This window comes from Ochotona curzoniae, unplaced genomic scaffold (genome assembly GCF_017591425.1).
Source record: "Ochotona curzoniae isolate NIBS_2020 unplaced genomic scaffold, NIBS_Ocur_1.0 contig_908, whole genome shotgun sequence".
Lineage (NCBI taxonomy): Eukaryota > Metazoa > Chordata > Mammalia > Lagomorpha > Ochotonidae > Ochotona > Ochotona curzoniae.
This window is the reverse complement of record NW_024466607.1, coordinates 6,908,675-6,923,963: the sequence shown is the minus strand read 5'-3', so window position 1 is coordinate 6,923,963 and position 15,289 is coordinate 6,908,675. Positions and strand designations below refer to the sequence as shown.

General features: G+C 52.0%; 1 protein-coding gene across 1 annotated transcript in view; it reads left to right on the top strand.

Moving 5' to 3' along the window:
* Positions 1 to 9,415: 9,415 nt before the first annotated feature.
* Positions 9,416 to 15,289, top strand: part of CCDC174 (coiled-coil domain containing 174) — a 44,482-nt gene continuing 38,608 nt past the window's right edge. Inside the window, exon 1 of the mRNA XM_040995260.1 lies at positions 9,416 to 9,426. The gene's annotated coding sequence lies outside the window, so the exon portion shown is untranslated. The remainder of the gene's footprint in view (positions 9,427 to 15,289) is intronic.

Below are 15,289 nucleotides of genomic sequence, written 5' to 3'. Positions count from 1 at the left end.
TTCACTTCATTAGAGAGAGACAGAGAGAGAGATCCTCCATCTGCTCATTCACTCCCCCAGATACCCAAAATAGCCCGACTGGACTGACTTAAAGCCATGTCTCCCATGTGGGTGGAAGGGATCTAAGTTCCTGAGCCGTCAGCTGGTGCTTCCCAGACAGCCTATTGGCAGGACACTGGAACCTCTGACCCTAGCTCCCAGACCACGGGCAGGATGCACACACAGCTGGCTGAGAGGTAGCCTCCCCCACCTCTCTGTGCCCCCCACCCCGTCAATAAAGTACACATCGATTTGCTGACATGGTGCTGGATGAGAAGGTCAACTCGGATTAAAGATCCAATAAGGCAAAACCCCGTTCACCCTTACTCTATGCTGCCTGCACAGGGTCACACACAGTGCTAGCACTGAGCAGCTGCTAAGTACATGAATGAACGAGTCTTCTAACAGCCTTGTTGTAGATCCCACACCCACTCCACAGATGGAAACACTGAGACTCAGAAGACAAGAAACGCACACAAGGCTTGGCAGGAGGCTGCCCTTGCTCCCCAGCCCCTCTCCAGATTTCCTTCAGTTCTTGGGGTGGCAGTTCCATGCCACATTACCCCACACATGGATTTCCTGGCTCTAGGATGAGGAGGCTGCAGAGGACTATACAGATGCTGCAGTCATGGCCACAGAATTTACCAGAAGCAGACCACATGCAAACCTCAGTCCACCCCAGATATTCCCCAGAATCATCTAGTACAACTCTCACCTGGTTCTGTCTTGCCCAGCTCCAAGAGGAGCAAAAGGGGCCAGAAGGCAGGGAGGGGCAGTCCAGTGCTTGCTAAGTGGGAATTCAGAGTGCAGCAGGATACACGGGAGAAATGAGGTTAAATCAGCTCATTAGCCGCCTTGCCAGCCCCCACGGCACACACACAGGCCCACTTCTGAGCCGTGCTGCCGACCGCCATGGTCTGCCTGGAGCCACGTGCATCTCACAAGTGAGATGTTTTATTTATGTGTCGTGCATATTTATTAGGAAGCAGTAAATAAATTAGCTGCCTGCTGTCTGCAAGCGCCAGCCTCTGCCAAACTCCCACCCTCTCCCCTACCTCAGGAGGAGACCCTTCCCAGTGGAATTCACACCACAGTTCAAGCCTTACCTAGAATTAGAATGTTTCAGAGAGAGGTAGGGTACCGAGGCCTCTGGCAGATACCTGATCCTCCTGGCCACCCTGAAGTGGGCACCTCTGTCTTCCCAGTGAAAGCCCCTGAGGCAGACAGGTGGGGTCCTTTACCCAGCATCACACAGTGAGTGAGACAGCTGAGCTCAAGCCACTGGAGGCCCAGAGGTTTCTGTGGTGTGCCAAGGCCAAAAGTGGCATCAGGAACTTGACTGCATTCCTGGCTTAGGCACTCATCCTCAGCTTGCCTGGCTCTTGTCCGTTAGAAGGGAAAACAAAACAGAGACAGAGGCTGTGCAGAGAACCCATGTGCCCCTATTCAAACTCCAAGTGTCCTTCAAGCCGCCTTGGGGTCTCCTGACACCCTGAAGCCACCCCAGTGCCACTCTGCAGAGGTCACACAGTGCCTATCGTTGGCCGCTTATTTCTGGCCCGGGACACATCAATGGACTTCTCAGAGCCTCAGTTTCCTTGTCTTTAAGATGGGAAATCAATTTGGAAAGAGATGCAGGCTGCCAGAGAGAGACACCTGGAGCTGCAGAAATGCCTATTAAATACACAACTCAGGGGGACAAGGAGGGGGGGACCAAGACACCTGAGGCCCACTGCTACTGCAGGGCCAGAGAAGGGCCACGACTTGCCCAGGGTCACACAGTACTTCCAGCTGCTAGAAGTACCAGGCCACCCACCTCCAAGACTACAGCCAGGAACACAGGGTATGCAACACAGCTTCATAGTGCCCAGAAGGGCCTGCATCTTGGATGACGAGCCATCAGTCTCCCAGGAATCCCTCGTACCCACAGCCCACAGGCCCCACCTTGCTGCCTCTCCTGCCCTCCAGAGCCTTACCATTAATCCAAAGCAGGTGCTTTTGGTTTTCCCCTTAGGACCACCTACCACCTCCCTCATTGGTGCCTAGGGGGCCCAGACAGAGGCAGGACACACACCCAACAACAGGACAGAGATGTCAAGATAAAACACGACTTTCTGAAGGTATCTGTTTTCACATCTTTGGAGCTAATACCCGCTGCCCAGACAGCTCACTTCATACACAGGGACAGCTCACGGACATCACAGGCCCAGCGGCCCCCCATGTGAGGAAGGAGGGGAGAGGGGAACTGCACTGTGCAGAGCCAGCTATCCCAGGACACCTGTCAGGGGACTGGTGTGTGGTGTGACAACAAGGACACAGGTCAGGGCCTGCGGGTGACCCCTGCTTTGGACAGTCACCCCACCAGGGTGCCCGGTTCATGGTCTGATAGCTTCCATGCTTCCAAACCAGCTGGGAGAGCAGCAGGGCACAGCCCAAGTCCTTGGGCTCTGGCCAATCATGTGGGAGACTTGGGTGGAGTTTTGAGTTCCATCCTGGTCCAGTCCTGACTTTTGCAGACATTTGGGTATGAACCAAGGAATGGAAGATCTTTCCCTGACTCTCTCTGTCACTGACTTTCAAAGAAATAAACAGATTTTTTTTTTTAAGGACACCAGTTAGACTTGAAAAAGGCCAGAGGGCAGCCTTTATCAAGGCTTTGTGCATCAAGTAAATCCCCCCTCCTGGCTTCCTCCGTCAACAGCTGTGACACTAAAAGCAAGCAGCTCAGCCAGCACCCACTGTGTATCCTCATCACCCTGGCCCATCTCAGCCACTCCATCTCCATGAGGTTAGCCGACTGCCATAACTGTTCCCCTTTTATAGAAAAGAAGCGGACGGGCCACTCAGCAGGAAGGATGACAGGGTCAGAGCCAGCAGCAGGTGCAACATCACAAGAGTGAGAAATCAGGTTGCATGCCGGTTCCTGCTTCAAGCTCCACAAACACTTGCTACGATTCTCAGAAAAAAAAAAATCCAAACTCCTTCCCTTCCTCGCCCCATTTCTTTCCTGCTCCCCAGAGGCACTGGTCTCCATTCCTCCAAGCCCCAGGGTCTCTGCACCTGCTGTTGCCTCCACCTGGGATAGGACTCTGCCAGGCTCTCACTTGGCTGTTCACACCACAAATATTACCCTCTCCTGAAGGCCCCCCCCATTACGCTTGATCTTCTACCTTCCCCTAATCCTCCTCTCCCCAGCCCCCACTGGCCAGCATCACTTTTCCTTTGTCCTTCTTTTGAAGGCCCATCTCCGCGCCGCACAGGGCAAAGACCCTTGTTCGGTAACTGACACATACAAGTGTAGACTTTGTTAAAGTAAGGAAACAACCCTCTTGTGGTTTTGAGCACCAAACCCAAGAGGCAGCACAGAGGATGACCTAATCACAGCCCACCTCCTCCCTTCCAGGTCAGCACTCTAAATGAAAAGTCCTAGGGTTGGAAAGGGCAAAGGGAGCATGAAGAAGAGCAGCAGCCTAGGACAGGGGAGCCACAAGGCGCCAGAGGATTCTGTGGCCCTTAAGAACAAGCTCATGAAACACCATCTGTGGGGCGAAAGGCCTACAAGGAGCCATATATGGAGCTGATGACAGCTGCGGGAGAGCCAAAGCCTGAGCAGCCTTGTTCATACAAGCAAAAGGTAGCAAACAACCTTGATGTCCAACCAGGAGGGAGCAGGCAGGTAAACCATGTCGAGTGCAGCCACTCAGCGGGATGCTCTACAACAAGAAGCATTAACCCCGGGGAAAAGGCTGACCCTGGCGAGCCAACAGGGCATGCGTGGCAGGGAGGTAGAAAGACAGGGAAGCACGCAGGGGCAGCTGGGGGTGGGGCTTGGTGAAGCACGATTTCAATTTTCTTCTTGGTCTTTGTCTTAATTGCAAAGCATTTATGTTGAAAAACAATCGTGTGCTGAATTAGAGAGGTTGCTCTGCGTTCTCTATAGATAACCAGAAGCCAGGGCCACCAGTCGGAGGTGGGGGTGTGGCTTTGAGCACCCCTTGGCTTTCCTTGCCAATGCACCTGCACTTTGCTACTGAAAATAGTTCCAATGCACAACAAACACCATGTGTGTCTGCACAGCTGCTTGTAAACCAGAAACATAGGAAATGGAAGAAGCAGAAAACTGCCCCCCAGGCTCCACTCAGGCACCACGCTGGGCAGACCCCTCCATTTTCTGGGCCGAGTCTCCTCACCGGAAAATTGGGCTTAAGTACCACTGCCTCCTATTGCTTCACAGGATTTGGACTTCCATAAAAAAAGTGTGCGCCTGCATCTAGCACCCAGTGGGTGTCCAGTAAATCCAGGCCACTCCCTGTTTTCCAAGATCCCAGCCCAAGGGTGTTTAACTGCCACCCTCCCAGCACGCAGGCAGAGAGTGCACCCCAGATTTTTGCTCTTGAGTCCCCTCTCCCAGCTGTAAAACAATGCATCCATTCCTCTGCAGGAACAGATATATTACCTATGAATTATCTGTTTATTACTGTATCCATACGACACAAACAAGAAATGCCAACAGTAGCTCTCATCGCTTTCTATTTTGCTCCCCAAGAAACTTCGTCAGGCCAGCACCAAGGCTCAGCATATTAAACCTCTGTCTGCAGTGCCAGCATCCCAGATGGGCACCAGTTCATGTCATAGCTACTCCACCTCCATCAATTCAGCTCCCTACTAATAGCCTGGGAAAGCAGTGGAGAATAGTCCAAGTACTTGGGTCCCTATATCCACACGGGAGAGCTAAAAGATGCTCCTGGATTTGGACTGGCCCAGCTCTGGCTATTGTGGCCATTAGGGTAGTGAACCAGCACATGAACAATCTGTGTGTGTTTGTGTGTGTCTAACTCTGCTTTCAAATAAAAAGAAACAAATCTTGGAGAGACCTAAGTGTGTCATCCACACCCCTGTGAAGATCACTTGGGGAGCCCTTGGAATCCTGGTGGATGGAGACCCCATGAGGTCTTTGAAACTGCTACAGCCCCAGCAACTTGGACACTAGGTCAAGAGCTGTTTAAAGGAGGTCTCAGATTCAGGTTGGCTTATACTTGGAAGAAACAAAGCCACAGTAAATCACTAAGCCAGGGGGTGGGGGAGTGTGGTGACTTCTGGGCTCTGAAGACTCCATGTCAATGCAGCTGGTCACTGTCTCCCGACTTAGTCTCCAAAAGTTCCAGACCTTGGGGTCTGTGAGGAAGGGTCTTCCTCACTGTCCTCAGGCATCAACCCCCAAGTCCTTTCCCACCTGCTGGGAGAGGAGGTCTTGCCTGGGAGCCCATTCCTGAGCCCAGCATCACTGCAACACAGCAGGCTCCTCTCCACCTGCTCCCCTAGGATCACCACTATCACAGCACCAGCTGCCACAAGCCCTCAATATAAACGCATCCACACAGAGGACAAGGAGCAAATTGGAGGCTCCAGGTCTTTGGCAAGAAGGCTTCCTGGGAGAATTCATCTTTTTACCCTAGAATAAATTTCCTGGGGCCTCCCTGCCATGGGATTCCTTGGCTGGGCTGCCAACTCAGCTGGATCCCAGCTCCCAGGGCCATGAGAAATCCCACACAGGAAACCCCAGATGTCATCCCAGGCCACAATCTTGGCTCTCATATCCATCACTCTCATAACAGCCTACTCTGCTACCTACACCCCTTGCCTCTAGGCCTGTGGTCTTCACACTTCCGTGCATGCCAACCCAATGATGAACCAAAGCCAAATGCTGGCTGGGGACCCTAGATAAAACCATCTCACATCTTTATCTTTTTTAGCAAAAGTAAAGAAGCTGGGGCTGTGGTACAGTAGATTAAGCCATTGCCTAAGATGCTGGTATCTTATATGTGCACTAGTTCAAGTCTTGGGTACTCTACTTCCAAGCTAGCACCCTGCTAATGTGCCTTGAAAAGCACAGGATGGACCCAACTGCATGGAGGACCTGGATGGAGTTTCAGACTGCTGGTTTCACTTGGCCCAGGCCTGACTATTGCAGCCACATGAGAAATGAATCAGAGGATGGAAGATGTCTCTCTTGTTCTCTGTAACTCTTCATTTAAATGAGTAATTATTTAAGTGAGGGGAGGGTGATACAATTAATTGCTCAGTGGCTAAAGCCATGCCTTGCAAGTGCTGGGATCCATGATTTGTGTCCATTCTACTCCATTTCCCTTCTAGCTCCCTGCTTGTGGCCTGGGAAAGCAGTTGAGGATGACCCAAAGCCTTGGGATCCTGTATCCATATGGGAGACCTGGAAGAAGCTCCTGGTTCCCGACTTCGCATCGACTCAGTTCCAGGTGTTGTGATCATCTGAGGAGTGAACCAACAGATGGAAGATCTTTCTCTCTGTATCTCCTTGTCTCTGTAAATCTGACTTTCCAATATAAATAAATCTTACACAAGAAAGAGAGGGCGCATAAATCAAAACAGCTATTTTGGAAAGTCACATGGCATTGAGCACATTCTATTGCTTATCAGGGGACAGATGTATTGATGTATTGATGGTCTCTTTCTCTTGGAAAAGTACAAATCTTTCAGTTACTCTTCTTTTAGGCAATATAATCCACAAAAAAAAAAATGAGCAAACTATAGAAGTGCATGCTGCAAGTAATATGCCACCACCATATATGCAGAAATGAGAAAGATTTATGGAAACTGACAGAAGCACAGACATTTTCAGAAGGATAACACCAGTTACTGACTGTGGAAGAGCCTGGGCCTGGGAGGTGGGAGGTAGCGGCTGGAGAAAGACTCTCCACAGATGCATTTTGTGGTTGTTTTCATCTGACCCAGGTGACCCTGTGCTCTCATGCCAGTGCCCTGTGGAGGAACCATCAGTTTATTTATTTATTTATTTTTGCCCACATTTTCATTAATAGCACTGTGTGCCTTTGTCCATGTAGCTTTATGCACCTGTGCTAGAAATGGCTCAGGAAAGGGGTGCCCTGGTCAGAGGATGCTGGGCAGATGAACCGTCAAATCCCCTCAGCCCACTTCCTGCCTGCGTCAACCTCAGCCTCAGCTCCTCCCCACCCTCAGGCCCCCTTCCGATCTCGACAGTGCTGTGAGTATTTTCCTCTGAGAGGAGGAGGCTGGCAGCACAGGAGAAGGCTGGCGGCTTCCATCCGCTGTCACTGTTGTGTCTCTCCTAAGAACATCCTGCCAGATCTGCCCCTTCCTCCCTACCTTCGTCTTTCCTACTGATCTGCAGGAGAGTTGCATTCTTTATCGATAAAGCAGGTGGTCACACGGTTCCTCCTGTCAGTGGCTTGTCTCTGAGCATAGTCAGCCCATCACCTTGCTCATGCAAAACTTTCAACTTCGTAAGCTCCAGTTTTCCAGTCTTGCTCATGGCGTCTGCACTTAGGCCTTATGCATCTTCATCTCACACAGCTGATTTCCCAGGTTCCCAGGGCTGTGACAGGGAATAATAGACAATGTCTGAAGGTGGCACTGGGATGGGCTAAACAGACACTCCCAGCCCAGTTAGAGTGGTCGCCTTAGGAGTCTGTTGGCCTCAACTGGCCTCCCATGCCTTTTGTAGTCAGCAGGAGCTTTCTACAGATGGTACTCTCTTGCTTGAAATCCTTTCAGAAGATGAAGTTCAAATTCCTTAAGTGGGTGAGTTCAAGTTCTCAAACACAAATGCCTCTAAGAACTGAGCAGGTAAGGAAGCACCTGAAAGGGCTGGGTGGGGAGTGTGGCAATGTGTGGTCCACCAGGGACAGTACCAGTACAAGCCCAGAGCTGTGTTATCTCCTAAAGAAATACACAAACCTATGATGCTTATGAAGCTTCAGTCACTAGAAAGGTCAAACCAGACCTATGAAGCCGTCTCTGCCTCGGCTGTCCTGCTGTCCCTCAGTTCGGCAGACTCACACAGCCACCTGCACATCGCTGCATCTCACAGGCCCCAGCCACCCCCCACTCACAGTCATCCTCGGCACCTCTGCACACACCAACTGCCCCAGCTCCTTGCTTTCTGGCCAGCTCTCACTCTTTCTTTAATATTATTAGAAAGGCAAATTTAAAGAGAGAAGAAGAGAGATCTTTTATCCACTGGTTCACTCCCCAAATGACCACAATGGCCAGAGCTGAATCAATCCAAAGCCAGGAGCTAGAAGCCTTGTCATAGTCTCCCATGTGGGTGCAGGGCCCCAAGGACTAGGGCTGCCCTCTGCTGCTTTCCCAGGTCACAGGCAGAGAGGTAGATGGGAAGTAGAGTAGCCAGGACACGAACTGGCACCCATATGGGATGCCAGTACTTACAGTAGGAGGATTAGCGAATTGAGCCACCATGCTGACCCCAAGCTCTCATTCTCGAAAGCCCAAATCAGAGGTCAACCCCAATTCTCCAGCCTCAGACAGCTTCCCTGTTCCTTCCTCCAGCACCCCATCAGAGGTGACTGCACTCCCACCCCCACACCTTCTCAAAGAAGCCACCCACAGTCACAGAACCAGCTGTGGCGCCGCCACTTCCCAGCACTGCAAGTGACATCACCTCTCCATGGCTCAAGTTGCCAATGGTGATACGGAGATAATGAGATCTGTACGTGGTGAGGTTTCTGGTAAGATAAATGAAATGGTGTAAGAGAAGAGCCTGGCACACACTAGGGGCTTCCTAATGGTTCGTGGAGTGGAAGAACCAACACGATGGAGAATAAGCATTTCCTGAGAGTGCTTTGGGTTTGGTGTATGGATAGAAACAAGCCTGGAGGATGGATGGCCCTTCCCCCTCGGCTCCCCTGCTTTTAGCCTCCACCTCCCAGTGCCACATGGCCTGACAAGGCTGGAGAGCTGGAGCCATTTAAGGTTACTGACCTCACAAGGAAGTAAGCTGAGGGAGACAAGACGTCTGAGGATGCCAGAGATTCAGGTGCCTGCAGTCCAGGAGGCAGAACAAAAAGAAAGGTCCATCGGGCCTCAGTGTCCACACCTCAGGGACTTCATTTATCTACCTCCCCGCTGTGTCCATCCTCAGGTCTGGCCCCTAACAGGTGTCCAAGCAAAGATCTGTTGATTAGATGGATAATACAACTAACACGACTTAGGATGCTTGGTGCAGTGTGGACTACCCATGCTCAGCAGCTCCTGGTCCAGAGCGGTGTCTCAGCACCTGCACACTTAGACCTATCCTGGAGGCTCCCAGGCTGGGACCTGGAACTTTCAGAAAATGCATACGTGGAGGACTACATGGAGGAAGGGCCCTTAGAGGCCAACAATCCAGAAGGCCATCTGGAACTCAGGGGATTCACAGTGTCCAATGCAGGGAGGCTCCTTAGCCATCAGAAGAGCTCTGAGGCCAGTGCCACAGGCAGTGAAGAGGGCCCCAGGAGACTGTCCACATTCCCTCAGCCCACTGCAGAAATGAACCCAGTGAGGATGGGTCTAGCCCAGGTCACTGTGTCAGGTGTAAATCCAGAGACATCCTGACTCACAGGCTGGGCTCTTTCCACTAGCAGGGATACTGCTAGACCTGAAGCTCTAGCAATTAGGTAGTATTCTTCCCAGCTCTTGGTGGGATCTGCCACTTTCAAGGTCCCATCTGTGGTCTGGGTGCCACCTTGACCCACTCCAGTGGTCCTGGCTCCAGAAGGAGAATCCTGCTAGACTGAAGTCAAGGAGCTGCAGTGCTGCCACCATCTGTCCAGCGTCCTCCTCCTGGACTGAGGTCATGGATCCACAATGCTGCTGCCATCTCACTATAGCACACTCTTTCCAGAATGAGAACACAAAACCACAATGTTGTGCTAAAACAAATGAAACCAAGAAAGCCCTCTAAGCAAAAAGTTTCTGCAACTGGGAGGGGTGGAGGTGGGGATCTAAATACCAGAGGACACAAACTGGATGCCCGGGGCTGAATGTAGCTCCTAAGCCATGACGTTTGACCTCAGTATTCTTTGTTTGAAGAGGTGGTTAACATAGTTGGGTGACAATATGATAAACTCTGGGTTGATAATTTCTCTAAAAAATCAGAAAACCTTGTAGGCTAAGCCAGAACTTATACAAGGCCTACATACTCTGGTCCAACCTTATCTGCGAGCTCACCATACTCACTCAGTCCCTAAATATTTACTGAGCAACTGCTGCAGACCAAGCATTATGTTCGTTACTAGGATACAGTGGGGAATAACAGAGACACAACTACAGCCGTCACTGTACTCACACACAGGAAGAAAGCAGGTAACATGGCCAATGTAAAGGGTTGGAGGCAAAAGGAGAGCTGTGAGGCTAAAGAACTGTTATCTCAGATGAGACGGCCAGGGAATGTCTCTCTGAGGAGGAAACTGCTGCATGGAGTTACAGGAAGCGAGTGAACAAGCAGGTGTCACACCAACCCTGTAGACAGACAGCGAGTAGAAAGGCCCCAGGACCCTTCACTCATCTTTAGGGTCTCAGCGTGATTGATGGCACTAGTGAAAGTAATGATAGACCATGTGTAAGCTAGGGAAGACCACCCAGTGATGTGTGTTTCAAACAAAACATCTCTGGCCAGTAGGGAGGAAGACATGGAAAGAGGGGAGCTGGATTTTTCCAAGAGGAGAGGGGTGGGCGGTCCTCATTGGGATGACAGGGAGAGGCAGAGCAGCCTCATCCATGGCTCATTAAAGCTAGAGCCCAGGGCAGAAAAACCAAGAGTGGCTTTCCTTCCTCATCAACAGTGGCATCTGCCAATCCCTGCCAAGTGGGAGGCGGAAGCAGGGGAAGACAGACCACAACTGCTAAACATCTATAGTCTCGAAGCCAGATTTTACTTTTTGGCTGAGGAATGTTTGCTTAGAAAGTCAACTGCAAGGGATCACTTAAATAGGCTGTGTGCTTCCTTATCACTTTTCTAGGAAAATTAGAGTATAGATTCCTTGTCCTTTTATCCTCAAAGCAGAAGGCGAAGAGATACTATTATTCTAAAGAAGGAGAAGGGAAGGAAACAGCAGCTCTACAATCTCACTCCACCCTTCCCAGCTGGGCTGGGGGTGGGAGGTGATTCTGTACACTGACATCATGCTCTGCGTCATGGGAAGTAACTTCCGCCATCCAAAGCTTTATTTGCATTTTTGGAGGCATACGGAGACATTTAAAATCAGCTTGGGTGTTGACAGGGCCGTTACGAAAACCAAACAAAAGATCCCTGCCCCAGTCTGGCTAATTCTCCTTAAATTTATCCAGGCCCCCACTACCTGATTTAAGTCAATGAGCAGATGTTACACAGCAGGAAACACATTAGTACCAGATGCTGCTTTGTTCAAGATGTGTTCATGCTCTCAGTGGCAACCACACACACACACACACACACACGACCCAGTGCAGCCAACATTCGTGTCTCCAGCATCTGGCATGCCTTGCATGGGCCATTTGTAACCTCTGCCTGTGGTTCTGACAGAGAGATGAGCAGCAGGACTAAGTAACCAATCAAATCCCACTCTATCGTCTTCCTGTTGTTTCCTAGGTAACCAGCACAGGGACACATTAGCTAGTGGGGTACCACAGAGACAGACATACAGACATACACACATACACTCACACACACACACACACTCACACACACACACACACACACACACACACACACACACACTCTCTCTCTCTCTCAATGGTTCACAGGGAATGGCATATATCAGCACTCTGGACAGCGCCCACAAGCGCCATCCAATGCTTTGGGTTCTTACCTACCTCCTCCAGTAACCACATCTGCCAGTTTTCCCACCTCCACACTTTACTCCTGTTATTCCTCCACCTCCCATACCTCTCCCTACTGCCGTCCACATCACTCAAAACCCTGCTCATCTCTGGAGCCATCTGAAGCCCCTGGTCAAGGCCCCATCACAGAATAAAATCCACAGTCCTTCCTCCAGCAGTCAGGGATCCTACTGTGACTGTTCTTTCATGATTTGCCTCCCCCAACCGCAGCGCTCATCACAGTCTCTCCCTCATGCCTTCTTCCTTTTCCCCCAATAGGTCAAACTGTTCTCCCCACACGGTGCCCTGCAGATCAGAGCTTTCCTTCATACCTGCCCGGTGCTTTGCTTCCTTCTGCTGTTGTCGTGACTGGGTCCTCCCATTCTCCAGCCCTCCAAGAGGCCCGCCCCCCGACCCTCCCTGACTACTCTAAGAAATCTCCTTGCCTGAGACTTCCCACTCCTCCTACCCCCGATCTCCTATGTGGTCTTCCTATCAGTGACAGCTCTGGAACTACCCCAGTCTTGCTTCGTTGTTGCTCTTTGCATCCCCCTCAACAAGGTGCACTCATTTTTAGCAGGGTCCTTGTTTTGTTCACAAATTTTCAGCACCTATAAGAGGGTCCAGTAAATATTCGTGGAGAGGATGAAAAACTGCCTCCTCCTCTCTGCTCTGTTTCCCAAACATCTCTATTAAGAGAATTGGATGCGATGACTTCTATTAACCCTTCTGGCTAACATTCGAGTGTCTATTAGAGAGCAGAGCGGACCAGCATCAGGAGGAACACTAATCAGGCCATGCCATGGGAAGAATCTGCCAGTGGAAATGGACTTCTGAACCCTCCTCATCCGAGCAGCCTCCCTGGCAAGAATCTACTATTGCCCTCAACTCCACCTTTCCCAACCATTGCAAACCTTAAATGTTGGTTGTCTGCAGGGCTGAGGACAACCTGAGGCTAAGGACTGGCTTTTTATTCTTCTGATTCTGCACAGAAATCAGCCAGAGCCTGGGTGGAGACAGGGGAGCTTCTGGAAGCATCTGCAGCAATGAAGGAAAGCAAATGTGTCACTGTCGACAGGCCCACACCAGCAGGGTGAAGTTCACTGGAGAAAAATCTTTTCTCTCAACTCTAAAGCCTCATGAAACACCAAATCACAGAGTTCCCAAACCCAGAGACTGTCTCTCTTTGCAAGACATTTGAAGTTCTAAAAACAAGAATGACATTGATACATGTGCTGTGGCAGTCTGCACTGAGCCTACCAGCTCTCAGCCAGCTTCACCAGGCAGTCACATGGCAGGCACAGCCCCACTGAGTTACCCCAAACCCTAGAGGCTGATAAGCTCATGCCAGGCCACTCAGAAACCAGAAACCCACCCTGCACCCAGAGTGCTCCACTGATTAACACGCAGGCTCGTTTCCCCAAATCCACAGCTGAACACAACCAGGAAAGAAGTCTAGAATTCATACTTGTTAAACACCTGCTCTGCGCTAGGACATGTCTGCAATGTCCATCCTGTAAGGTTGCCCTTCTCACATCGCTGATTTAAAAAAAAACCCTCGGGCATTTTAAGAAACATGCCCAAGATCAGACAGTTGGCAGGGACCCTCAGCGGGGCTTCGGACCTCGGTCAGGTCTCTTCTCCATGGCCTAAAGTTGCACGGCACAGCTAACACAACAGCTGTTCAGATTCAAAGCTCCCCCACCCCCGGCTGTAATGCTTCTCCAAGAGGCATCAGGTTGATGATCCCCATCTTCCTCACACTCAGTGTGGCTGACCTTCCATCACAAGCATTTTGTCCAGCTGGACTCACATAACAGAGCCTCTCATTTGAGACCCGGCCCACAAGAACCAATTTCCTTGTGGCCTGGAAAAAAACCGGAGATTTTTTCTTCTAAAAGTAGTAATTTCCTGCCAGTGCAGGCGGATGCACCGCCACTCTGATTTAGTGCTGAACCGAAGGACTGATCATAGCCAAGATTTTCCAAGGAAAATTCAAGTGCTGGGTACCTCCTGGCACTGAGGAAGGGCACAGAATTCCCTCCTCGCCACTCCCGCCCCACCCAGAAGATATGGCCAGTCCTACACATCACAAGATTCTCAAGCTCCAAGCATGAGACACAGGTACCCTGCATCTCAAACAGGCCTCCTCACAAAATTCACACACTACCATATACCTCACACACACCACACATGCCACCCACATGCCCTACACACACGGAGCAAGCCCACACTCTGGGCTGTATGCTAAGCCAGGGCTAATACCTCATTTGCCCCAGGACCTGCGGACAGGTGCTGGGAGGCAGTAAGGGAGCCTCAGCAAGGAAAGGTCAATGGTGAGCCCCCTCTCAACTTGCTCTGCTCCCCGGGGAGCACTATGAAGGTGATGGGGATGGGGGGCAAATTTATCCACCTGCCTCTTCCCTCCTTGTCAGGGTACAGCCTGGGCACCCTGTGTGCCCTCGATATGCCCCATCAATCAGGTCAGAGGAGGTGGGAAGATGTACCCCTGCATTAGGCACAGCTTGAGGCCTGGCAGGGTCTGGGGCACAAGCTAAGTCTGGGTGAGTCTAGGCAGCATCTTCCACACGCCCTGTACAGGACCCACAAGCTACACAGCCCCGACAGAGAGGACTGGAGGGATGGGGCCAGTCTGCCCATCCCACCACACTCCCACATAGGAGCTTGGAGCTTTTCCTCGTCACGGAGTGGGCCACACCTGGAAACGAGCAGTGAGGAGAGGCTAGAAATGCCCCCCAAAGCACTCCAGGTGAGGTAGATTCCAATTCACGGCCATCCCTACCACCCGCAGGCTGTGACCTTGGGAAAGGGGCTTCCGCTCTATGGACTCAGTGTCCCGAACCTGTAAAGTGCAAAGAGCCATAGCGTCTCTCCAGGAGAGGCTGCGCAGGTTAACGCAGAAGCAGGAGAGAAAGGCCCCACAAGGTGAGCAAACGGTGGGTTGCGGCCATTCCCGTCTCACCCCGCCCCCAGCTCGCTGCTCTGGCAATTCCTAATTAGCACCAAATCTGAACTTTGCTTAGGCGCGGGTCCTCCTTCCTCCTCCTGCTCGCCCTGCAAGTGGCTGCGACTACAGGTACAGGCCTGTAATAGCCCCAGAGGCTGCGGGGCCGAGGGGGCTGCGCCGCAGCGCTGCGGCAGGGGCAGGCCGGAGCAGGGGGACAGTGCGGCCGAATCGCCCCCACCCCCGCGCACACTCGGCTCTCTCAGCAACTTTGAGGAACTGTGGACTCTAGTGTTCGCCTGGGGGTGCCACCGGGCGTGCGCGGCAAAGTTGGGTGCGAGGGACCGCAGCGCAGGACCCCCACGGCGAGCGCCCGCACAGTCAGCCGCCAGCCAGCTGGCAGGCAGGGAGGAGGCACGTGGCCGCGGCACCGGCGGGGTGCTGGCTCCCAGACTCGCCGGGCCAGCCCAGGAATGCGACCTCGGGGCTCCGGACCCCGTCGTTGCAGCCCCTGGAGGCGGCCCTGCCCGGGTCCAGCTCCGCGCGCCCTGTGGGGTCCCCTGTAGGCTTCGCGGAACCAGGCTCCGCTCGGCGCCCAGCGTCCTGCGCTGACCCTCCAGCTCCCCCTCAGCG